We start from the raw sequence: 25,611 nt of genomic DNA, 5'->3' as shown, positions 1-25,611 counted from the left end.
TTAGGCAAAACCTTTATTAGGTCAACAAAGGTGTGACAAAATAGTGTGCAAGATTTCAAATTCTCCAGAACTCTGTAGAAGATCACAAGACGACCCCTGCTGGGTCATATCAAAGGCATCCTGCTCTTAGAATGGCTAACCAGATATCTATGGGAAGACAGCAAGAAGGACCTGAATGCACCAGCAATCTCCTCACTTCTGATTCCCATACTGCTTCTGACAGTGAAGGGAGAACATGTCCATGGTGACTAGTAGCAACTGATAGACACAGCCTCCATGAATCTGTCTAATGCTTTTAAAAAAAAACATCCATTTTGGAAGCCATCATGACATCTTGTGGGAGTGAATTCCTTAGTTTAACTTCGCAACTGTGTGAAGTACTCTATCCTGAATCTTCCAAAATGCAGTTTTGTTGGCTAGCCCAACTTGTTGGCTCTTGCGTTACAGAAGAGGAAGAAAAACTGCTATTTATTTTATTTTCCCCACACCATGAATAATTCTATAAACCTCTATCTAGCCTCCCACTGCTTACTCCCTTTTCTCCAAACTAAAAAGCTCCCAATGTTTTAACTTTTCCTCATATGGGAATTGCTCCAACCCCTTAATCATTTTTGTTGCCCTTTTCTGAATTTTTTTCTAGCTCTGGAATATTCTTTTTGAGGTGAGTTTACCATAACACTACACAATGTTGAAAGTGTGGTTGCATCATAGATGTGTATAGTGGTATTATGACACTGGGAGTTTTATTTTGACTCTTTCTGAATGATTCCAAACATAGAATCAACCTTTTTCACAGCTGCTTCACAATGGGTTGGCAGTTTCATTAAACTATTTACTAATACTGCAGGGTCTCGTTCCTGGTCAATCACTGGCAGTTCAGAATTCATTAGCATATATGTGAAATCAGGATTTCTTGCTACAATATGCAAGCACAGTAACTTTCACATTAATAGGGTCATTATGTAAATTTTTCCTTGGGTGCCTCAAGTAATGATAATAAATAGGTAATATTGTCATTACAATGCACCAAACTGACAGTTTCCAAAGACCCAAAGTCCAAAATTCATGTGACAATAAAGTGATGGGTCACCATACTAAGTAAATTTGAACTTGTGGCTCATCATAGCAAAAAGGTTAGGAACCTCTGCCTTAAGCCTTTGTGGCACCCAACTGCTGGCATTATGTCATTTCCCTTTCCATTGCTCAGCTGAGAGAGAGAAATGTGATCATTATCTTTGAGTCTTGGGCAGCTCTCAAACAGCTACTTTTTACCCTTCCCCAAAGAAAGCAACATCCATTCTCCTTTGTAGCTTTTAGTTATTTAACCCTTTTCTTCCACTCCTCCACTCTGCATCCACTCTTTTTTTTACTTCCCCCTCCTCCAAAACTATCAGTCAATACTGTGAATTTATCCTTTGATTCTAGGAAGCATAAAGTATATTGCAGGCACCGCCACCTATGCTGTTAAGTAGTAGCAAGAGAAGGTGTGCATGTGTGCTTGCCAAGCAGGTGTGCTGCAATATCTGCAAGTCTGACTTATATCAGGACATCAGCTTCAGGAAAAGTGCCAGCAAGAAGAGCTAAGTGCAGCTTCTATTTCCAGCTGCTCTTGCCTAGCAACTCCGCTACTTTGTGGGTGGGGTGATAAAACAAACTACACTTAAACCATAGTTAAAGAAAAGCCTGCCTATGAATATAACACCAAGCCACACGTAAGATCAGGAAGCCAACAACAGACCTAGTTCCACTAACAAACCATAAGGCATAAGGTTTATTTAAACTGTGGTTTATTTGTTGCAAGGCAGTAACAACAAAATTTCTAAGAAAAATAAAATTTCTTTTGAGGACAATGAAGTAATGTAAAGCCTAGAATTGGCTTGTGCTCTTTGTAATTTGCTTGGAATGACCACAAAATTGAATAACTGTTGAAGGACTTTTTTACTGAAAGACGTTTACTGGTCTAATTTTGATGATCAAACTTGAGGAGAGCAATTACACTGTATAAGTGATCTTCATTAGATTTAAACTGTATGATTTCAAAACATACTGATCTTGTTTACAATTCAAAGTTGATTTCCAGATAAATGTAGGAGGATGACTACTAGCTTCACTGAAAATAAATGTCCATGAAGTGATGGAAATAAGAGATTTAAATGTTAATGAGAGTAAATATGAGTTAAGTCACTAAACTGGTTAACATCTGTATTATACATGGAGCCAGGAAACTGCTCATATCTCACTTGGCAAACATAAATTGTCTGAGAGATCACTACATCTTAATTTATTCATCTAATATTTCATTGGATGCGATACATAAAAAGCCTGCCTCCTAGACTGAAGAAGGGGTGAAGACTATTTCGTAGTGAATGCCTCTAGAATCCTTTAGAAGCCTTTTGTTTTGAGCCAGTTTCCAATTGTACAATCAGGTTTTTTGAAGAGAGAGAAGACAGACAAAACTCCTTTATATTTGTTGAAATGAAAAAAGGAAGTGCTTGTCCAGGACTCTTAGAGACAATTAGGATTAAACGTTACACAGAGATAATTTTCATGGGGTAGGGATGTTATCACCTCACCAACTGATTAAAGTGATCAAGAACAAATAGAGTGGGTCCAGAAACCATAGCAGCGTTACCATATTCTGCAAAACAGTCCAGACGATAACTGTTTACTTTTTTAACTGCAGTATGCAACATTTCAGCCTTGGATTAGGCTGCAACTGTGGTAAAGTTAGTTCAAAAGGTACACATCCCACCAATTTTGAAGACCCACCCAGAGGGTTTATGGGTTCCTGGTGAAGGTGTGATTTTGGATGCCCTGCTGCTGCTCTCAACAAGGACCCATGAACGTGTGTACAAAACTGAGGGTTAAATGTGAAAATAACTGTATGCACAGGCTATGAATTCTTGCCTGTAGCTCCTCCTTGCCCTGGGATCAGGTAAAATGATAGATGTGCTTCATTTTTTTCTTACATGGGGAAAGGGAATAGAGATGTCATTGCACTTTCCTGGAGTGCCTCCACTAAATTCCCTGTCAGGGCTTCTTTTTGCTTCTTTTGGTTGTGGCCTCCTGCTGGCAGTGATGTCATTGTCATGTGGCATGGGTGGCTCTCAAATGATGACTCTCATGGCATGGTAGGCCAATATTCTTTATGTTCAGCACACATACAGAGTGGTTCCTGTTGCAAGCACTCCTCCCTGAGCTGTATCACTCCCTAATCAGCTACAAACTGTAGTCACTCTGTTGGAGTGGCATAACTAGTCTTAAAGGGACAGTATCAACCTATACTGTGGTCTCCAAGGCTAGAGCTTCTTCTATAGCAAGGGTCAGCAAACTTTTTCAGCAGGGGGCCGGTCCACTGTTCCTCAGACCTTGTGGGGGGCCGGGCTATATTTGGGGAGGGGGAATGAATGAATTCCTATGCCCCACAAATAACCCAGAGATGCATTTTAAATAAAATGATATATTCTACTCATATAAAAACACACTGATTCCCGGACTGTATGCAGGCCGGATTTAGAAGGCAATTGGGCCGGATTCGGCCTCCAGGCCTTAGTTTGCCTACCCATGTTCGACAGTCTTCTTCCCTTGCTTTTTTAAAAAAACTTTGAAAGTTACCATTGCCACAACATAATAGAGCTGTAGTAATCATGTGCCCAAGCCTAGCAGCTACCATATAACTTTTTGTTGTATTTTAGCTGTTTCAGTTTTGCTGCAGAACATTCAACATCCTGGCAGCTCTGTATCAGTGGAAGCACGGAAAACTTGTAGTCCGGTAGATTTACAATTGCCTTCACAAAACAACTCTTCAGTATTTTTTTCATGGTTGCCGCTTTCCTTGGCATCCTGTTGCTTTCACACGTGGTCTGTTGATCTCCAACTTTCTGCACTCTTTCTTTCCTAGGCTGTGCTTATCTTCTATTTGCTGCTTTGTGCACACCTCACCTCTTGTTCTCTCTCTCATGTTCACATCCATGACATTCCGTTCCAATTGCATGCCGCCTATCAAATCCTTTCCCCCAGTTCCCAGCCCTGCATTCCCATTTCCTCTCAATAATAACCACTCAATCACTGAAAAGGGGGGATGAATTAAAAGGCTCAGGTACCGCGAGTGAACAAAAGATTTCTGTCTAGACTAATGAAACAGCTTTGAACTTTTTAAAGTATCTCCAGTTATGCATGGGTTTAACTTTTTTCGGAAAATCAATTTATTGCATTACTGATAGTTGAAGAGAAACAAGATTTTAAGCCTGTGATAATAGTTTGAAACGCATGCAAAATATTACAGAAGTTGCTGCACATAAGATCCACAAAGTATCACTTAACTTGTCACTTTCAGGATCATCATAAACATATTGTTTACCATCTGAAGTTGCTCAACAGGAACTTTTATCTTGGTATGATAATAGTGGCATGGACTTAAGGCTCATGAAAGGAAGGTGTGGGAAGTTACTAAAATGATTATCCACTCAGCTGAAAAATATTCGTGTTTTTCTTGCATTACAGTTCATCCATCCAGGCATACCAATGATGAGCTTGGCTATGAGTTGAGGAGAAAAATCCTGTGTTATGCAGAATCAGAAGTACAAACTTTGCAACGCTGAGAGAACAGAGAACTATCGCCATTATGAAATCATGCCTTCTGCCTGTTCACATTAGTTTACAAAGCTGCTATGGAAACTGGTTGCAAACATATGAGTTTTCTAGCTATGTTAGATTCTGAACAGAAATTCTTTTGTGAGAACCCATGAGGATCAACAGCCAGTGCCAGCCACGTAATGAAATTCTAATTACTTCCATCGTGTCCAACACAGTGAAGGCCTGCCAGTCACTCATCTTCCTCAGCAACAAAAAAGATTTTAAAGAGAAAGATTTAAAACTTCAACACTTTTGTCACTAGCTAGTCATAGCAAGCAAATTAACGCAACAGATTGATCTGAACAGCCTTTGAATTAGGATCAATAACAGAAGGGTATTCAAAGGGTCACTTTGCACAATACATTTTTCATCTATGCAAGCAGTCCTGAGCAAACTGGTGTGTATAATAATAATAATAATAATTTATTATTTATACCCTGCCCATCTGGCATACAGACAAATATCCCAGTGACTCTAAGTTGCTGAAGGCATCAGCTTAAGTCACTGGAATCACTACCACTAATATCCATGCCTACACAGTGCACATAGTCAAAATTCCTGCAGAATGAGACTTATGTGGTATAACCTAGAGCTTATTGACGATTATGCTCACTACTCAGACATATGTCTAGGTATAATTCACATATACATGTACAGTGGTACCTCTAGTTACAAACTTAATTCATTCCGGAGGCCCATTCTTCACCTGAAACTGTTCTTAACTAGAGGCGTGCTTTCACTAATGGGGCTCCTTGCTGCCACTGGGCCGCCGGCACACGAATTCCATTCTCATCCTGGGGCAAAGTTCTCAACTCGAGGTAACTCTTCCAGGTTAGCAGAGTTTGTAACCTGAAGCGTTTGTAACCTGAGGCATTTGTAACTTGAGATGCCACTGTACATCATATTAGTTAACACCACTTTATTATTGAAAAATTAATGTCTAGAAGCAGTATTTGGGGAAATATTCCAGTGGAAAGTATTACACTGTTGTTAACATCAGATATTATGATAAAATATGAAACATGAAAGTTATCTGTAATTCATACATACAAGTCATTAACGAAGGAAAATGCATGTATGAAGCAAAGTTTAACAGAAAAAAGACAGACACAAGTCCCTATCCAAATCTGATATCTGAGGCAGAGTTGGGAACTGGTAGCCTGAACCTGGCCCACAAAACATTTTGGATGAGGTCACCATCTCTCCTTTGCCCAAGCAGAAGTGCAAAAGTGCTCTCTTCTGCAACCACAACTTCAAGCAGTAGCTGAAGAAGGTGGGCAGAGTTTTGCTTCCCTCGCCTTTCTTGCTGCATATATGTGCATGACAAGTGTATGCGTAAATGTAGAGTGTGTGTGCATGCTGTGAACGTGTACTGTTTGCATATATAGTGTGTGCAGAGAGAGTGTGGTGTGGTCCCACCTATTGTCTGTGCTGGCTATGCCCACTTTTGTTTTGACCATACCCACCATTGGCACATGGCCCTGGAAGGTTGGCCACAAAAAAATATGGCCCTCTGCCTAAAAAAAGGTTTCCCAGACATGGTCCAAGGTAAGATTAGGTTAAGGAGAAAGGACTAACCTGACACCAGGGCTTATCTTTTTAAAAAATTATAATATGTACAAAATGGTGGCAATCATGTAATGTTAGGAGGCACATTATATGTTTTGAATGTTCATTCTGAATGGTTTAATTGCTAGAGTTTAACTATGAAAAATGCATATTGCAGTAAAATACAATTTTAATACCGTACTTTGAAATTGGCAGAAATTATACCCTTAAGGAATAGTAGATATTACCCAAAACATCACCTCAGAATTGCATTTTTAGGTTCTTCAATAAGCATTTAGAGTGCCAAGTTTTCAAGTGAAGTGATTTTAGCATTCTGAATACGAAGTACCTTTAAAACTAGTACATTTATTTTTGTCTCTTTTACTACAGGAAACAGTGGCAGGAAGCTCTGCAGGTTAAGTACAGCACTATGCTTTTGGCTTAAAAAAAATTAGAAAATAGCCAGACCCTAAGTTCAATACAACTGCCAATTACTTAACCCATTCTCAAAACCAGCCAATACTTTCTTTTAGGACAGTACTGTGAACAAAATAAATATTGGCTTAGTTATGACACTTGTTATTTTAAAGCTTTAATAGCCTATTGTTCACTCATGGTTGCCTCAACAAGATAAAACACTGAAAACAGCATTTCCTGACAGGAAGTGAATTCCCACTGTGTATCACAGGATTTCAGCCAAACACTCAGTTCTAGAAAAGGAATGGGACTCCAAGTCCAAACCACTGACAATTGACACCATTTCTCTCTTTCTCCTCCACCTTCCTTTTAAAAAGGTGATTTTTAAAAATTTATTTTTTTGCCACTATCTTGCAATGAGATCCCATCTCATCACAATAATGCTCTTAACAAGCACACAATGACACTGAATGCAACTTTACCCTCTCCACCGATTGCCAGAAATTGATCAGCAGTCTGGAAGGCGGCTGGAGGTGTTTGGCCACTGTATTTCTAAGGTGCCTGGCTGTGCAAAAGTCAGAAGATCAAACTCCCTATGACAGAAGGAGATGGGCAGCTTCCTTTGCTACTGGGGAACCAAAGCACCTGGAATGTTGCAGCTGAAAGGGCAAGCTTCCTTGTGTCTTCCTTTCTCACAGGAATATGAGCCTTCAGAGAAAGGGATGCACAGGTTCTCTCTTACAATAAATGTGGTGCAGGTGACCATGATTTTTCTGCTACAAAAGATAGTCAAAAAATGTGGACACATGAAAAAGTTCTGATAGCCTATATATCCCAGGATTCCAAAATAGCTTGGCTGCTTGCAAATAATTTGCAGTCACCTGGAACAATTAGCCAACTGAGTATTTCACCACATACCAGGATCATAGCTGATAAAAACTATGCAGAAGCCCTTCATTCTGGGCACCTCTCTTTGGCAATCATACATAATCAAATACCTCAATACACGTAATCCAGTTGGTTTTTGTTTTGTTTTTTTAAAATACTATCCTATCCTTAATATTAAGTGCATTTCTGCTTCTACAACAATGAACATTTGCTGGCAGGATGGCAGGTTAAAGTTCATCTCTCATTCTGTTTCCTGGACATCACATAGAATTGTATGTCATGTCAATATATGTCATTTTCAGTATTCAATGAAGCAAGGAATATGATTATAGGACTAAAATGTAGAAAGAGCACAAGAAAACATGCAAATTTTCAGCATCAATTGTCAATGTTTTGTTTTATATCAAAACTGAGATGCAGGTACTTTCAGATATCAAAATTAAGAAATGTGTGCTAGAAACAAGGTAGATTTAATAAAATTTGCCAAAATGTAAGTGAAGATGAACAGAAAAGATCCAGAAAAGATTTTAAGCATATGTTGCTTTTATAAGGTTGAAAAGATACTTAGGCTGCAATCCAATCCTGCTGATCTGAAAGTAAGCTCTACTGAACTGAGTGGGACTTCTTTTTGGGTAGGCATGCATATGATTGTACTGTTAGAGTCATCCAGCTCTGGCAATATCAGAGACTTAGCTCACCACTTTTCCATCTTTGGATAAAGGACCATGTTAACAATTACAGGGTCATAATCTTCAATATGTGAAGCTCACAATTCTCTATGGAAGCACAGTGTATCTATCCTAAAATAATTAGCAAGGAGGTACAACTGAAATGATTTCGGGATTACCTCTGAAATTTTGAACTCAGGGTTCTTCCAATTGTCCAGGAAGTATAGTGATAAGATAGCACGTCACAGCCAGGCAGTTTATAACTCCAGTGTGCAAAACCCACGCACAACTGCCTAACAGAATTTTCAGGCAAGATCTGAAGATGATGCCTGAATCTGCTTAGAAGTCAGAAGTATTCACTTTACAGATCTGGATTAATTTGTGTCTATTTCTAGTTTTAGACATGCTTCATTTTCTTCTTACTATATACCTTTAGATTTAATGATTTATCATTTGTATGCCCTTAGTATTCAGAAGAAACCATAGCGTAATTTACTGTTGAAAACACAGAACTGAAGACACAGATTTTTAACTGGAGGCAGCTATAGCCACATTGCTATTACTATATCATTCAGTGCCTAAAGCTGAAGTTGTTTCCACATATGTAATGTATGTTAACACATGTGATAATTGGTCATTTTATCACAGGCAGCCCATCCTAATACCCAAATATTTCATTACTGTACATAAAACTGTCATAATCTGTACAGGTGTCCACCTACCACAAATGCAGAAAATCATTAGCATGGATTACATACTAGAAGTTAAAACTTGCTCCTAGTCCAACCACATGCAACTCTTGACTAACTGCAAACACTTCAAAACTGTAAGATCTAATATCCCCTCAAGAACCCACTATGAACAATAATATAGAAGGAAAAAAAGAATTTGCAAGAGAAGAGATTTGCATGGATAGAAACCCTGCCTGCAGAGGAAATACAATAATTCACACAAATTTAAACTTACCATTCACATTGCTAAACCAAAGATGAAGGCATAGTTTTTAGCATAAGAGCATTGAAATATGCTTCAAAACAGTCTTTGGCTGTGTCTCTCCCCAATTGGTCCGTCAAATACACAGCAGCTACAGCACAAAGCATCTTTATGGGTGGAATAAAAGGCTCTTTAAATGCTCCTTTATTTTTTTTATTGAATGAACCCACTCTTACACAAAGTTCATGCCACGATGTCTCGAAGAGCAGAATTACCAGATCACAAGTTATCATCCAATTCTGGTAAATTACATACCGTAAACATGCAAGTATTTATTTGCTATACAGTTAGTAAATAAATGTTTAATCAATGCTTAGCAACATTTTAACATTTCAAAGCCTTATTTACAATGTCCATGACGGTGAAGTCTCCCTAAGGTTAAATTCAGGGTGGTTTTTTCCAAATAAAAAACTTCATTCAACATTTGTTTACTCTGGGAATTCCAAATATGTTTGAGCCATCCTTCATTACCTTCTTTCCTGTCTTAAGTCACTCTGTAATTGTCTAAATTATGAACTTCATGCTCTGCCTGTACAAAACCAATGATCATAGTGACATTTATTTTGGCAAGGTGTAAACAATAAGATATCCCTTGAGCAGAGGTTAGAACCTTGTGGACTATTGTTGAACTACAATTCCCAATCAGTCCCAGCCAGCATGACCAAAATATTTTTGCTAAATGTATGAAATATACAGCAGAAAAGCACAATATTTTCTTCCTACAACAGACTGTAGCAGCTGCCCAACTGCCTTATAAAAAAACCCCTAAAACAGGAAACTGAAGCTGATCACATATGGCAATGCTGAAGAAATCTTGCCCTGGAGGTGACCCTTCTTTTTCATCATGTTCTTCATAATACATGTGGTAAAGATCAAGGGTGGAGCTCTTTCTGCGGACAAAATTACTATACAAAACTGTTGAAAGCATGTACTTTGCACTGGCCAAGTCTACAAATTCTGTTATCTGAGGGTTTGGAAGGCACTGTAAATGTTTTCCTTATCATAAATTCTGATAAATATGAATACAGTTTACATAAAAGCTACAATGATATGGGCCTAGAGGGACACACAAAGAAAGGAAGATTTTCAGTTTTGGATGAAAGTCTACAGCATCCTGCCAACTGATGTTTTAAAGAGACCCATCGGAACATTAGCCTATTTGCTCTCCCACCAAATAGATGAACTCCTGGCATTTAAGAGGTGTGTATTCTCACTATTATAGGGATGCGGGTGGTGCTATGGGTTAAACCACAAAGCCTAGGACTTGCCGATCAGAAGGTCGGCGGTTCAAATCCCCGTGACGGGGTGAGCTCCCGTTGCTCGGTCCCTGCTCCTGCCAACCTAGCTGCTCTGGTTTGCCAGAAGCGTGTGCTGCTCTGGTTTGCCAGAAGCGGCTTAGTCATGCTGGCCACATGACCCGGAAGCTGTATGCCGGCTCCCTTGGCCAATAAAGCGAGATGAGCGACGCAACCCCTAGAGTCGGTCACGACTGGACCTAATGGTCAGGGGTCCCCTTTACCTTTACCTATTCTCACTATTGCCTTGCTTCAAATAGTGAATGAAAACAAATCTGGGCATTTGTAGCTGCCCTGGACTCACAGAATGACACATAGAAGAGATGAAACTGTCTAATGGTATCAATAAGTTGTTCTGAGATGCCAAACCTTGATATCCTTATAATTTGCCACTTGTTCACTCACCTCGGGTAAGCAGTAATTGGCTCTTGCTGAACACCTATATGCAATGTGCCTTTTCTCTTTCAAATATCTGAAGTTCAAAACCTTAAAAGGGTTTAGTATTGGCTGATTCTTTATGATAGCCCCCCTCCCAATAGCAAAAAATGGGGTGGTCTAGACAAGAGTGATTATTCATTTTGTGCTCTCCTGCCTTTAATACTCTGTACAGTATTCAAAATTTCAACACTTGAAAAAAGCCATATGGTCGAAATCCAGGGATGGGTGGAACTTACATTCATTTTTATCACATACAAAATACTTAGCTTCATTATTCATATTCACTCATACGTGTTTTGCTTCACTCTCTAACCTACTTTGTAAATACCATTACTCTCTCACTTATACGAAGTGGAAACAGACTGCTCAATTTCTATCAGGAATGTAGCAAAAGAGATGGGACAGGACTTTATAATTTCCCCTTTCTTCATGGAATTCTTAGATTACATAAGGGGAGGAATGAAGTTCCTAGTTCTTTTCCCTTCCCTTCCAACTTCACTGGATTTCCCCTTTCTAAAGTTGTCTTTACATACACAACCTTGTCTCCCACAATGAAGTGTGCTACGAAATGAGGCAGAAAATGTTTGATTACTTCACTACAGAAATAGTATAAAGGTACCACTGGCCGTTAGTTGCAGACGACTCTGGGGTTGTGGTGCTCATTTTGCTCTATAGGCTAAGGGAGCTGGCGTTTGTCCACAGACAGCTTCCAGGTCATGTGGCCAGAATGACTAAGTCGCTTCTGGCGAACCCAAGCAGTGCACGGAAACGCCGTTTACCTTCCCGCTGGAGCGGTACCTATTTATCTACTTGCACTTTGAAGGGCAGGAGCAGGGACCAAACAACGGGAGCTCACCTCATCATGGGGATTTGAACCGCTGACCTTCTGATTAGCAAGCCCTAGGCTCTGTGGTTTAGACCACAGCGCCACCCGCGTCCCATAGGAATAGTATAGCCAGGTGAAAAAGTGAAGACCACATTCCTCATGGTGTGTAGAGGCAAATGGAATGATATCTTTTCCTTGCATTCTCATTTGTCACCAAATATTTCACTTAGGTGAAGGTGACCATGCCTCCCTCCAATCATTCTAGCCATCAGTCTCCTCACAGCTGCCCCTGTTAATTTATAGCTGCCAAAATCATTGGAGACTCATCTAACTCAGACTGAATGAATGCTTTATCGCTTTATTCAGAATCCAATTTCTAGTTTAACTCTAAAATTTCCTGACATAGAAGTCCATTTCGTATCTTGAGGTGAGCAATATGCAAACTGAGTGTGGGGCAAGTGATTGCCTACACCAGGCATGTCCGTTTTGGGGGCCTAAAAAAAGCTCACCAACTTTGGTTGGCCCTTACGCATGTTCACTTCATCAAATCTGTCCCCCTTTGAAAATAGTTTGGGCACCCCTGGCCTACACAGAAAGTAAGAACAGGGCTATAGTGTTGGCTTATATATGTCCCAGTGTTATCTTATCATTACAACTTTGGCTGAAGACTTGCCAATGCATGAGAAAAGTGCATAAATTAAAGGTATTTTTTTAAAAGAATCTTGCGTACATTTCTTGATCATTAGCAAAGATAGCAGTAGCATACCTACTGATTTTCACATTCTTACCCATGAAATTTAACTTTTTCAATTATTTATTTATTATTTTAAATCTCATACAATGATATATGTTATTTATTTTAATCAGATTAGATTTGACAAGAACATTCATTAGGATGTGTAAGGGGAGTGAGATACATGAGATAGTATCAGCCAGTATGGTTTGTTGTTAATTACTATTTTTAAAAGTATTTTTATAAACTGAAAACAAATTTGTTAATACTTAAAAAGGTAACTCCTAAATCCTCAAAACTTGCCAAAATTGAGTAAGGTCATATGTATTTTTGTCCAAATTATCGTATCAGTCCCAGAGTATGTTGCCTTAATCAGAGCAAATACTTCCATCATCATATCAGTTATTGGCAGGTTCTATTATATAGCTAATAGTAATAAGAAACAAAAAGTTATCCAGGCAGTAGTCCATCAACTGTTGCTGAATGAACTGCAGCAGAACCCTTTTTATCAAACCAGTAAAACCAAAAGAAAAACAAGAGTGCTTATATTAACTAAAGTGGATATTTGATATGTACACTTAAAGCTTAATCCAGTCCTATGATGGGTGTAGCACCTGTAATAGATCCCTATAGGGTAGGGGTGGAAAGTCTCTGGCCTTCCAAGTGCTGATGGACTACAATTCCCATTATCACTGACCACTGACTATGTTGGCTGGTGCTGATGGGAGTTGGAGTTCAATAATACATGGAGAGCCACAGGTTCCTCACCCCTGCTTTAGGGCAAAAATAAGACACCTGCCCTCCTGCCTCCCATTTCCATGCTCCACAGTTTCCTATTTCTATGGTACCCATGCATACCAAGGGGGGGGGGGACAGAGGTCTCCTGCTTGTGGGGATTCTTCTGAATAAACACTGCACGCTCCAAATATGATTAGATCAAACCATTGCTTTATTCTGTATTTTTATCCGTAGGAAATTAATGAGCATTTAAACTTCATTTCTACACTAAACCATAATCCAATTGCATATCAGTATTGTATCACTGCTTGTCAGAATATTTTGAATGTGTTTGACCTAGTATTGTCAATGCTCAGATTGACAGAAAGCTGAAAACTTATACAAGACACTGACATTTTTTCCTTGAAAAAGTCCTTTCCAAAGCAAATTACTTTTGTTTTAAAGCAAGGCTCTGCCCTTTATTTCCCAACCACCACCCACTCTTCCAAATAAACAAGTGAGACAATGTTTCATAGGAATTTTAATTGTTTCCATAACTCTCATTGTCTGCCAAAAACCACTTAATATGAGATAGCTGAGGGAGGACACACAAATACGTGCACGTAATTGTGTAATGAATGAAAGAACACGAGGAGTTTCAAACTTCTGCTTCAGTTAATCTTAGTTTGAAAAAGAAAAATAGACACACAAAAATGTAGAGCATCATTTAAGATGCTCATCCCTGGACTCATATTCAGAATGTCAAATGCTGGTGGTCACGGTGCTTTGGCAGGGCAGTAAAGTAGTGTGGGACTGAAAGTTGTGGATTATCTTAGACTTGTTACACTGAGACAGCATCCTCTAGAGTCAATATGGTTTTCCCAGTAGTGATGTATGGAAGTGAGAGCTGGACCATAAAGAAGGCTGATCGCCGAAGAATAGATGCTTTTGAATTATGGTGCTGGAGGAGACTCTTGAGAGTCCCATGGACTACAAGAAGATCAAACCTATCCATTCTGAAGGAAATCAGCCCTGAGTGCTCACTGGAAGGACAGATCCTGAAGCTGAGGCTCCAATACTTTGGCCACCTCATGAGAAGAGAAGACTCCCTGGAAAAGACCCTGATGTTGGGAAAGATTGAGGGCACAAGGAGAATGGGACGACAGAGGACAAGATGGTTGGACAGTGTTCTCGAAGCTACAAACATGAGTCTGTGATAATTCTTGCTTTCTACCTTTTTTCTGTACTTTTCCACTGAAGTATATAAGCTGGGGAGAACAAAGACGGTGAGGCTAAATAGGGATAGGGAGTGACAGCACAGCAAGCTCCTCTAGGTGGTGTGAAGCACTTTCAACTCCTCAAGAGTTTTAATGTTTTTCGCTTGTAGCTCCTTGGTGGACAGTGGTGTTTGGTCGATACAGTGACTAAGAATGGACTGAATGAAACTTTCCTCAAAACACTTAGCATTTGCTTCTAAATTTGTCTGCTGACAGCCATGCGATTGCAGAGCTTGGCAGGGATGGACAACAGGCAACCCAGAGTGCAGAATCAGACCTTCAGTCCATACTTGCAGGCACTCTTGCTACATTCCAGGTACTAGATGACTTCAACAGTGATATAAAGCCACATGATTTAGACACAGGCAGGAAGCTACAGGTACTTTGCCATAAACAAATAGCCAATGAAATAGGAAACCAGCAGGCTGAGTCTTGGGTGAGTAGCACTGAGGCCACTCTTCAAGTGTGTGGAGTCTGCTACAAAGTTGCCTCTTTAATTTCCACCACTGTAACCAAGGTATTTCTTCCAATAAACTAAGAAATATGTGGGTGGAGACAAAGTACTGTTAACACTGCAGTTTGCCTCTGGACATTAACAGTAAACCAGTAGGTTAACTGTCACACCTTTCAAATGTTAGAAATTGTTCTTGAATGCAGTTGATGATTTGTGATATGACGAAAGAGCAAGATTTGACAAGATTCTGACAAAACAGCAATTCTGATCATTATAAAAATATGTGCTTTTCTGTCTAAACCAACCTTTTGGAATTTATCTCAATGTTACCAATGGTTAAAAGCAATAAAAACAACAGTCAGCTTTGTAGGTGATTATTTTCCTTAATTGCAGGGGAATAAGCTTCATACACTAGAGGTTCTTGATTTTCAAAGTGTTGCAAACATAGACGGAGTCTCAATTTTTCCCAAAATAATTGCTTATCTCATATTGAGATTTCAAAATTAGTATGTTTGCAGGAGGTATTTAAATCCAAATGTATCTATAATATTTGTAACTTTAGACTACTACTGCTGGAAATGTCCATGCTGCTTTCAGGTCTAAAAACTTGCCTTTCACAGCTGCAAAGGAAATGACAAGAGAAGAAAAACACAGGCAGCAGAGATCAGCAATTAATTCCATCCACAATTGGCCAGATGTTTGCTCAAGGAGGAATCAGTCTGTTTCCTTTAGGGGCTGTTGCCACTGAAAACTGATCTTGTGCTTTCAGAGACACAAACTGTTTGTAACATGTTAGGAATGCATACTGGATCACATAGAGATGAAGAAATAAAATCCAGATCGGGCTGTCTGCAGCGTGCGTTGCATATCTCGACTAAGAGGATCAAGTTATTCTATCCCCTCCCTTCCCCCACTCTCTTGATAACAATGGACAACTGCCAGCTCAGTCAGATTAAGTACCCAGAGTGGACGCAGTTGTGCTTTACTGGCAAAAGAAAGGTGAAACATTCTTAGGGCTCTATCTTTTGTGGCATGTTAAAGTCATCCAAGGCATTATGTATTTTGGGAGGTGCTTGCCAAACAAACAGAATCAATGGCACACACTATTACTTGTGCTAGCTGGTTTCATGAAACTACTTCGAACAGCGCAACATATCTGGTCAGGAAAAACACAAAGTAAATTTTAGTTCTTGGTGGTATGCTGAACATATAACTAACTACAGGAGCTTTCCACATTCTGTATCCCTACATTGTGACATAAAAGCAGAAGCTTATCCAGAAAAACAGGTAAAGCAAAGTGTGTGCATTTTACCAAATAGCGCACCACCCCCTAGTAGCTGCAGGCAGCCGTTCAGCCCACAATTTCTCACATGCATTGCATCTTACAAGAACTTGCATTTAACATGCCCCCGCTCAGATGACACTGTGCTTTCCCACATAGCTCATGTACTAACCTTCAGTTAATGATTAAAATAAACCCATGCATACAGTTGTTCAAAGGCAGTGTACTGTCCAATTCATATGCTCCTGAACTTCAATTATTCATAGTCAATCAATCATGCCCTAAATATACTCAGATTAAACAATCTGAGTATATCTGATTTTGGTTATACAAACACTGAAGATGAGGTGCTGCCTTCTGCACACTCTTTTAAGTGAAAAAATGCTTCTGGTATCTTGCCAGCTCAAATTAGCACGAACAAATACTACAGCACATGCCAGACCTATGCCAAAATGAATCACAGAGTAATACACATGCTTTGTATATTTAAATAGTACAGGTGTCTGTCGATGCCAATGTTACGTAGTACTTAAGTGAGGAAGAAATACGGGATCAACTCACAATCAAGAGGTGTTTGTGGTTAGTGTTCTAAGTAAGGTATTTGGTTAGCACTCAAGGAGTTTTCAACTGTTTTTAAAAGCTTTCAGTGAATTGTTTTAGTATTGATATGTTTAATCCTTTGGAGAAAGGTGCAATATATAATAAATAATAATAGTGCACACTTCCCACGATCAGGTGCCCCTGATTTAAAAGCCCAGAAGGAAAGTCCTGTGTTGATAAATATGCAGAGATACATATATGTTTTACCTTAGTAATAGAACAGCTAGCTGTTTAATACATATGTCCCTTGTCAGTACGAACACAAACCTTTAAATAGCTATGCAAACTGATCGTTCTGATTAATGGTATCTCTTCTCTAGAATAGATAATGGATTTCAGTATTCCTCTTGCAGCTACTAATTGCCTTTCTGAAGTGTACCTCAAAGCAGGAAGCTGCATTCATCACCCTACTTTAGGTGTTAAAAGTTTCTAATATTTCAGAAGAAATGTTAGCCATGTTTGCACATAACAAAGCTGGACTTTTGGCTTTATTGTACTTTATTTTGAATGAGCAACATCCCGGTACCCAATTGCCTGCACTTCACTCCTCCTCTGGTGTGAGTGGCTCCACATTACCACTAAACTAATAAGCCACAATCACTAGCCAGCCTTAATCAATGGTTTGTTGGCATGCTGATTTTTGGCTTGTTGGGAAGCAACAAACCATGACCCCTGGGTTTGGATGAAATGGAAAGCCAAGGCTTCCTGCTTAGTGCTGGGGGAGAGCAAAGGAGGAGCAATTAGGCAGCATGGCTTATCACTGCATGTGCGCACAGCTTGTAACTTCTAAGTACTTTCTGTAGGATTGAGATTCCTCCCCTCCTGCACCTCCGAATCCCTGCTATTAATATTTATTTACTCGGAACCCTCTTCAGCCTGAAGGCCTCAAGGGTAACTAACAATCGAAAAGATACAAAATAGAAACACAGTAAATAAACAAAGCCAAAACCAGTATCAAACTCAGTTTAAAAAAACAAGCTAAAACATTAAGATCAAAAAGCCTGTGGGGAAAAAAGATATCCACCTGTTGCCAAAAAAGACTTTAGATCGGTGCCAGATGAACCTCCGTGGGAAATGTATTGCAAAGACAGGGTGGCACAACTGAAAAGGATCTGGTCACTACCCATCTTAATTCTAAAGGTCTCAGATGAAGACCTCAACTTCTGGGCATTTTCATGTGGGAACAGGTGGTCTTTAAAACAGAAACGGCTGCAAATGCTTTCTGACTTTTAAGGAAGATATGAGAGATGCACATTTTATAGCTGATCCATTTCTTAACACTAACTGCTGCTGACTCAGCAGCAGAAGGCTTACTCAGATCAATTTCCTAGACTGTTATCTTGTTTTCCTTAAGAAATTCCTATCTGCAGCCTGCTAATTCACACCGGACTCTGGGAACCTAAATATACACAAGTTTTCTCTGTACATGCAAGCAGTAGTGAACCTCCTTAGGTATGGATTCATGTTGACAAAACAATGAAGGTCTGGCAGTTATCCATTAACATACTCCCCCAAGAGGATGGGGAGAGAGGACAAGTGGTCTTGACATGATTAGCAAATTAAGGCAGTGAAATTAATTCAGTGGTGTGAGTTGAGTCTTCTAGCTTCAATTTATTCCACACTGGAGAGCCATGCTATTAGTTTGATATGGGCCGTTGGAGATATTGGTGTGTAGTCTCTTGTTGAATTGTAGCAGGGTATGCAGCTGGTTCCTACTCAGGATATCTTCCACTTTACTTAGTGCACATTATATAATTTGTGTTTGATGTATCTGAGCTAATGGAACAGACAAGTTGTTTCATATTTTGTCTACATAGTTTTGTTTTTGTATGTATATGCAAAATGGTTTAAATCCATAATCTTATAATATGAAGCTCAAAGCCACTTTGCTCATTCCCATTATTGCTGTAAAGAGAGAGAGAGACCCTGTGCTGAAAACACAGTTGATGTTGGTTCTAATATCCCTGCAGACTAAATCACTAAGTGACAGCTCCCAGCATCATCATACAGTAAAGATGTTGAACAACATGGGGTATAACACTGAGCTCTGTAGCACTCCATAGCATAAACGTCATAGGTTCAAGTAATAGTCTGCAATAATAGTCCACTGATCCAAGAATCCTAACACAAAAATTTTCTATGGGCTTACTAAGAGTTTACTAAACTTGACAAGACACACTTTGCACAAACTTTAGAGAGGAGAGAGGTGGGAAGGATGAGCTATAGGAAAAGAAATAAGCTATGTTGATATGGTTAGAGTGTCATGATAAAACAGTAGCTCTGGAGTCATTATGAGTTATTCTAGAATGGGAGGCCATGAGTAAGGGATTGGAATCATACTGAAGACAAAGATGAGCATAGCTGAGCTATTCAAAAGTAAAGGTAAAGGTAAAGGGACCCCTGACCATTAGGTCCAGTCGTGGCCGACTCTGGGGTTGCGGCGCTCATCTCGCTTTATTGGCCGAGAGAGCCAGCGTACAGCTTCCGGGTCATGTGGCCAGCATGACTAAGCTGCTTCTGTCGAACCAGAGCAGCTCACAGAAATGCCATTTACCTTCCCGCCGGAGCAGTACCTATTTATCTACTTGCACTTTGACATGCTTTCAAACTGCTAGGTTGGCAGGAGCAGGAACCGAGCAACGGGAGCTCACCCCGTCGCAGGGTTTTGAACTGCCAACCTTCTGATCGGCAAGTCCTAGGCTCTGTGGTTTAACCCACAGTACGACCCGCGTCAAAAGTAGTACAGGGCTATTATTCCTAAACAGTCACGCACTCATTACACTAACCTGGAATCACTGAGATCTTTAGTTAAGCCTAAGTTTATTGCCATAAAAACACTCAAAATACATAATGTCATTCTTTTACACCATGTAACTAGTTCATCTAACAATTTGACCCTTTTTTCAGTGACCACAAGGGTATTACAAGAAATGTGCACATGCCTACACATAAGCTGCAAATGCAGATGGAATGTTTGCTTTCCTTTTAAAAATGGTAACGAGTAAGGGTACACAATTTTGGAAAAAAGGAAATAATAAATAGGTGGACAGGTCTTGCCTGACCAGCAAGTCAAAATATGTTTGTAAAGGCAAATAAACTGACCTATACGGGATCAGAAGCACTGTGTCCCAAAATGATTGTTTATTTATTTGATTCAATTTATGAATCAGTTTCAATAAAATATCTCAGAGATTTCACAATAAAAATGTAAACAATTACATGTGCAAAAGCAATAAAAATAATTCCATATATAAAACACTTAGTGGTGCACCCAAGGTTTCACTATCAATTCAGCTTAATTTATTTCCAAACTCCGATATAGACAGCATAAAACCAGAACAGAAAGGAGATGGGATGAAAAAAATTGCAACTTTTCAGAGGAAAAACCTCAGCAACTGTGAGGCATCCAGCGGTGACTAAATCCAAAGAATAAAGCTTACAAAAATGACATCAGTTTCAGCTGGCATGCCAATATACTTCACTAGCACAAATAATAAAGTTCTTAATAACATATCATTTTTTTAAAGCCAGTTTTTGCCACATGCATATTTCAAATCCTCATGTTATTAAAACTGCACAATGAGGTTGATAAAATTGCTTGAGAATGTATTTATACAGTCTCTTTTTGGAATATGTTTGCAATAGATATGTTTGCAACAAAAGTATATCAAAATGTTGCAAAGGACAAAAATGATATCCATTGACGATTTACAACTCTGCTGGTTAAAAAGTGAAGGCTTGTGGGATAAAAGTTTGTTTCCCAACAGTTACTTTTCATTTCAACGTTCCAACAAGTTTATAAAAACAAGAGAGAACCTATTGTTTTAACTCTGTTACTTCTAAGATAGCAAAGCAGGAGGCAAGAGCTTAGAATTAAGTGTTGCAACATTAGGGTGAATATTTTCTTACAACCCTTTATTCTGGTTTATTTCAAACCTAATTTGAGAATCTTGTATGACAGCAAAATATAACTCCCCCCCACCCCAGTCACTTGCAAAACTAAAGAAAGATTTCATGAAAAGGTTCAGAAAAAAACATGTCTCAGAAACTAAACATGCAATTCTCTTAAACCTGAATCACCCTAGAACTGAACGTGCAAGGGAAAGAACAGATTGTGATGCTTACCTTAAATGAGGCCCCTAGAACTGAACTGGAAAACACCATCCATGTTGGGAGAGAGAGGAGAAAAACAGCAACATTTCAACTCCCACCAGAACTCACTCCTGCATAATTTCTTTTAAAAGCCATAGCCAAGTTTTTCTTACCCATAAGTGCAATCAAGAACTTTACATTAACCTCCTTTTTGTGTTGTATGAAACCACTTTATCTCATAGCCCAGGAATCTGACAGGGAAAGCGATATGGAAATTTATCTGCTGCCAGAAAACGGCCTTCATGCTTGCGTATGGTACTGGAAAGAGGAGGGACCGTTGGGCAGATAAGGAAGAGCATTTTAACACTCTGCAGACGCTGTAAGTAAAATAACAGCTACTTGATATATTTTAAAACACAAGATTTGTTTTCAAAAGGTATTCCTTAAGATACTTTCTAGGCAAATTCATTAATCTGCCCAGAAAGTATCTTTAGGAAACTCCCTATTTAGATACTTGAGAGGTAATAAGAATGTACAAAGTCGTGTGGAGTTAAGAGTCAGTTAAGAGTCAATTCGGTATATTTGTCATCAAACAAATGTAGATTAACCTAATTAAATTTTGCAGGCTGGCTTGTAGTAAGCCTCATGGACAAGGATGTTGACAATTTGAATCTGTGTCAAAAAGTTCATATTCTGGTGCAGGAAAACCAAAATGTGACACTAAAATTATGCAAACACAGTTGAGGGCAGTGGCTATGTATTTCTTTATTTAAGTCCCACCTTGCATTATGTAGTCCTATATGTCTTCCTTTAAAACATAGGTTTAAGCTATGTTAGTCAAAAATGGAATACAAAAGACTTTTGGAATAATGAACGTAACACAACGGAGATGGTATATAGGTTGAGACAAGAACAAACCTATCTTTATAGAAGGGTCCTAATAGTGTTACTCTGCCAGTGTTCCTGTTCAGCTGACTTGAGTTAGCTTTTCTATGCTAACTGAAAATGGCAAATCCTCATTTTACTGGTATTAGGATTTATATGGATTTTTAGCCTGCCCCATTATAAAAGCTCAGGACAGATTTGAAAACAAATACCTTCTCCAACAAAATGAATTAAAAACAGACAACAGAACTGAAGTTTGATACACTAAGGGATTCTGCTGTGAATATTTCTCGCTCTATTTTCTGTTATAAGTGCCTACCTATTATTTTAAAGAATTGAACAAGTTTTTTAAAAGTGCAGAAGCAAGCGCACAGCAGGTGAACCCAAGTTAACATCAGCGCTTTGTATACTCTCAAACAGCTTCTTGGCAGTTGTTTCAATGAGCTCCAAAATGCAATGTAATAAAATTATTATTACTGTTATTATTACTGCTTAAGAGGAGGTAGAGGGGCTGCACTGCACTAACATTCCCCCTCTACCTCCTGGTTTGCAGCAGCAGCAAGAACAACAGCGGTATGTGAGCACTGATAAAGCACTGCTGGCTTTCATCATTTCCAAAACTTTAATTTGATTTGTTCAGATGGAGTGTTAAGGTCATTATTGTACAGGATGCAAGTAAACACTATTTTAATCTACAAATGTCATGAATTCACACTCCTTCTTAAGTTAATTTTTAACTGGGAACTACCACGTTGCTTGAAGATAATATTCACATATTGTTTGCACTAGCATCTGGGCAGCATTCCAATATGTCATCATTTTAGTAAAAACTATAGTTTGATATATTAGCACAATCAGCAATGAAGAGTGGCTGGGAAAGAGAGAGAAGAGACACAAAGCCATTTCCTTGCATGTTACAGCGCACAGTTGTGAACAATCAGGCAAAAGAGGGACTATCTTACTAAAGAGTTTCCTGTGATCAACAGGAAAAAGAAGTTACAGGAAAAAAGAAGCTACAGTGAAAACAGTACTTCTTTCCTTTCCAGAGTAGATAACACCATTAGCACATCCTGTTTTTACTGTGGTATTGAAGTAAAGTAAAGCAAATCATAGGAATCATATACAACTGTAGCAAATATACAGCAAGCATACCTTGTATGATACTTAAGAGTGTTGGACTAGTACTGGGTAGATTTGGGTTCTGATCCCTATTCTGCTATGATGATGCCTGGGTGATCTTGGACCAGTCATTATATCATAGGATTGTTGTGAGAACAAACAGGCAGAGCACAGAGAATGATGTGTGTTGCTTTGAGACTGCTGGTGGAAGGGTAGGATATCAAAGCAAACCAACAATATAGGAGAGAAAAAACACCATTGCTATTCACAAGTAATAATTCAAGATCCCACACATCGCAGAATCAGTTCTAAAAATCTCTAATGTATATCTGTCAAGAGAGGCCCATAAGATTTCTGACTGGGATTTGATGAAAGATTTAGAAGACTCAAAAGAAGGCAACCCAGACATCCAATTAGGGGGGGAAAGGATCCAATGGAAAACAGAACTTATTTGAAGGTTCTTTCACTTCACTTGAAGGTACTTAAGTTCTACCTCTTAATCATAAACCAAGGAGTTCCACATACAACAGATTCTGATTCCCAGACCTCTTTAAGATAGCACATCACAATTTTGAGCACTTTAACACACAGTACTGTTTTCCAACTTTTTGTCTAAATGTTCAGGTATGTCCTTTGCAGTTCTGATAAAATTTGCCTAAGATCAGAATGAAGAACAAAATGTTAGATTTCGACTTCTATTAACCCTAGCCAAGATAGTCAATGATAAGGGATAATGACAGCTGATTCAACAATATCTGGAGAGCCAGAATCCTCATCCCTTGCTTAAGAGGAGCAGTAGTTCTAGCTTTAAGATAGCATTAATACTTCAACCTGATTCCATTCTGTTTCTTCCTGGATGTTCCAGAAAGTACCATTAACATCCCTGTGTATCTGAATTGCTGGTTTATTTAGGCCTAGTTCCTGCTCCTCCACTTCCTCACACTCCTCTTGCCCATGCTAATCCCCTTCCACTTTTCTCACTTACTTTTTTTTTTTGTTTTAACAATGCATTAGTGGTGGCAGCACTGGTGGTCTCTCGCTTTCCCCTCCCTACCTTGCTCAGAGGAAATGTCAAGTGGATTGTCCCTCAGAGCCCAGTCTTCTGAAAACGTTGGCCAGGAACCCCTGTGCTGCCACCACTTTGCTGCAGGTGCTGGACATTCTGTGTAAATCTAGTTAGTTACAAGTTTAAAAGCAGAGCTAGGCAAGGAAGAGGAAAAGGTGGAAGAGCTCACTGGAGCCTCACTGGGTGGGTGGCCTGCAAGCAAGCCAGCAAGCAGAGAGCCCAGAGGACACCCATTCACTGTCCACGCTTCCAGAGACAATTGTCTCAGCTTGGCTCGTGGAAGTGCTGGCCCTGTATTTATTTATTCATTCTAAGTGTTTATATTCCCATGCTAGCAAAAATTCACAAGGCAGCTTTCAAATCAAAATACCAGACAATTTAAAAGACATACATCAAACAGAACCAATATTAACATGAAATAGGAGCATACAATCATTTGGCAGAGATTAAAAAACTAAATTGGACCTTAACAGATTTAAAAGCATGAGAGAAATAAAATGATTTCTGTCTTGTGCCAAAATGATATGAAGTTCAAGCTACTCTGGGGACATGGTTTTAAAGATGCAGGAGGCACCACTGAAAAGGTCCTCTGTGATAATCTTTTGCTACATCTCACCTGTGGTGGCATCAGAGAAGGATTTAAGATGGTGGTCTTGGATAGGCATAAATGGAGACAAGTAATATCTAAACTATGGACAGCACACAGACCAGGGGCACCAAATCATTTCCCCAGTTGCCGCTTCACATATTACACATTTCTAAAACAGACCTCAGATTCAAGCAAATAATGGCATGCAGTTTTCCATGTGCACAAACTATGCAGAGCCTGTGTTCATACTGTAAAAGACACATGCACAAATGCACATAAGGAAGTTCACACAGGATATATGCTGTTTCCTACACAGACAATTGTGTTGAAAATGTGTTGTGCTCAGCTACAGAATCTTACTTTTGTTCAGAAGCTAAGTGGTCCAACTTCTGATCTAAAGTGAAAGCTTACTAGATATTTGGGTTTTACTGCCCTTAATATTTGCTGTGATTTTTTTTGCTAACAAGCTCAACCAAAGTTGTGGAAACCAAATGACAAGTCCTGACTTCGAGGAACATTAATTCAAACAAATCTCCCTGGATAATTGCCATGTATATGAAGACTTCTGTTGTCATACAGGTGGGGGGATAGTTCTCAGATTGCCTCCTTCCACACTAGTTTGCTAGGTAGGTTCAGATAAATTGACAGGCGGAAGAAAGTAACCATTTGCTGTTTGGAGACAGTTGTATGTTACTTATCAGTTTCAGCTCCAGGGTGACAATTCCCATCAGATTCCTCTTCTATGGGATATGGGAAATTTGCCTTTGAAATCTTTTTTAGGGAATGAGCCATGACAGCTGGAGAGAAAGTGTCATGGACAACTGACAAACTGCTGCATAGCTGGGAAAAGTTATATGCACGAACGGATTTTACCCAGGTAAATTGGAGAGTTCTACAAATAGTAAATTGGACTGAATTCATTCTACACTCAGCCTCTGACAGATCACCCCTGAGGGAAAGTAATCCTAAAGAGAAAGTAGGTTGCTCACCCTTTGACTAGGGCAAAGCCAAGGTCATGCAGAACCAAATGAGATAATTTATGTAAGAAAGAGAATAATAATTCCCACCCACCCCCAATAATCAGGTAGG

At 39.2% G+C, this 25,611-nt stretch overlaps 1 protein-coding gene across 9 annotated transcripts in view; it reads right to left on the bottom strand.

The window, feature by feature from the left end:
• ADD3 (adducin 3) overlaps nt 1-25,611 on the bottom strand; it is a 97,885-nt gene that overhangs the window by 29,662 nt on the left and 42,612 nt on the right. For 3 of the 9 annotated variants that reach the window (XM_028730328.2, XM_028730327.2, XM_077930217.1), the window contains exon 3: nt 20,897-20,921. The exons of 4 other annotated variants lie outside the window; for them this stretch is intronic. The gene's annotated coding sequence lies outside the window, so the exon portion shown is untranslated. Of the gene's footprint in view, nt 1-20,896; nt 20,922-21,036; nt 21,144-25,611 lie in introns of those variants that run through there. 2 more of the 9 variants (XM_077930218.1, XM_077930219.1) reach the window with 2 other exon arrangements.

The sequence above is a fragment of the Podarcis muralis genome, chromosome 6 (genome assembly GCF_964188315.1).
Source record: "Podarcis muralis chromosome 6, rPodMur119.hap1.1, whole genome shotgun sequence".
NCBI classification, from domain to species: Eukaryota; Metazoa; Chordata; class Lepidosauria; order Squamata; family Lacertidae; genus Podarcis; species Podarcis muralis.
Note: the sequence above shows the minus strand (reverse complement) of the source record. Positions and strands in the feature narration are given on the sequence as shown.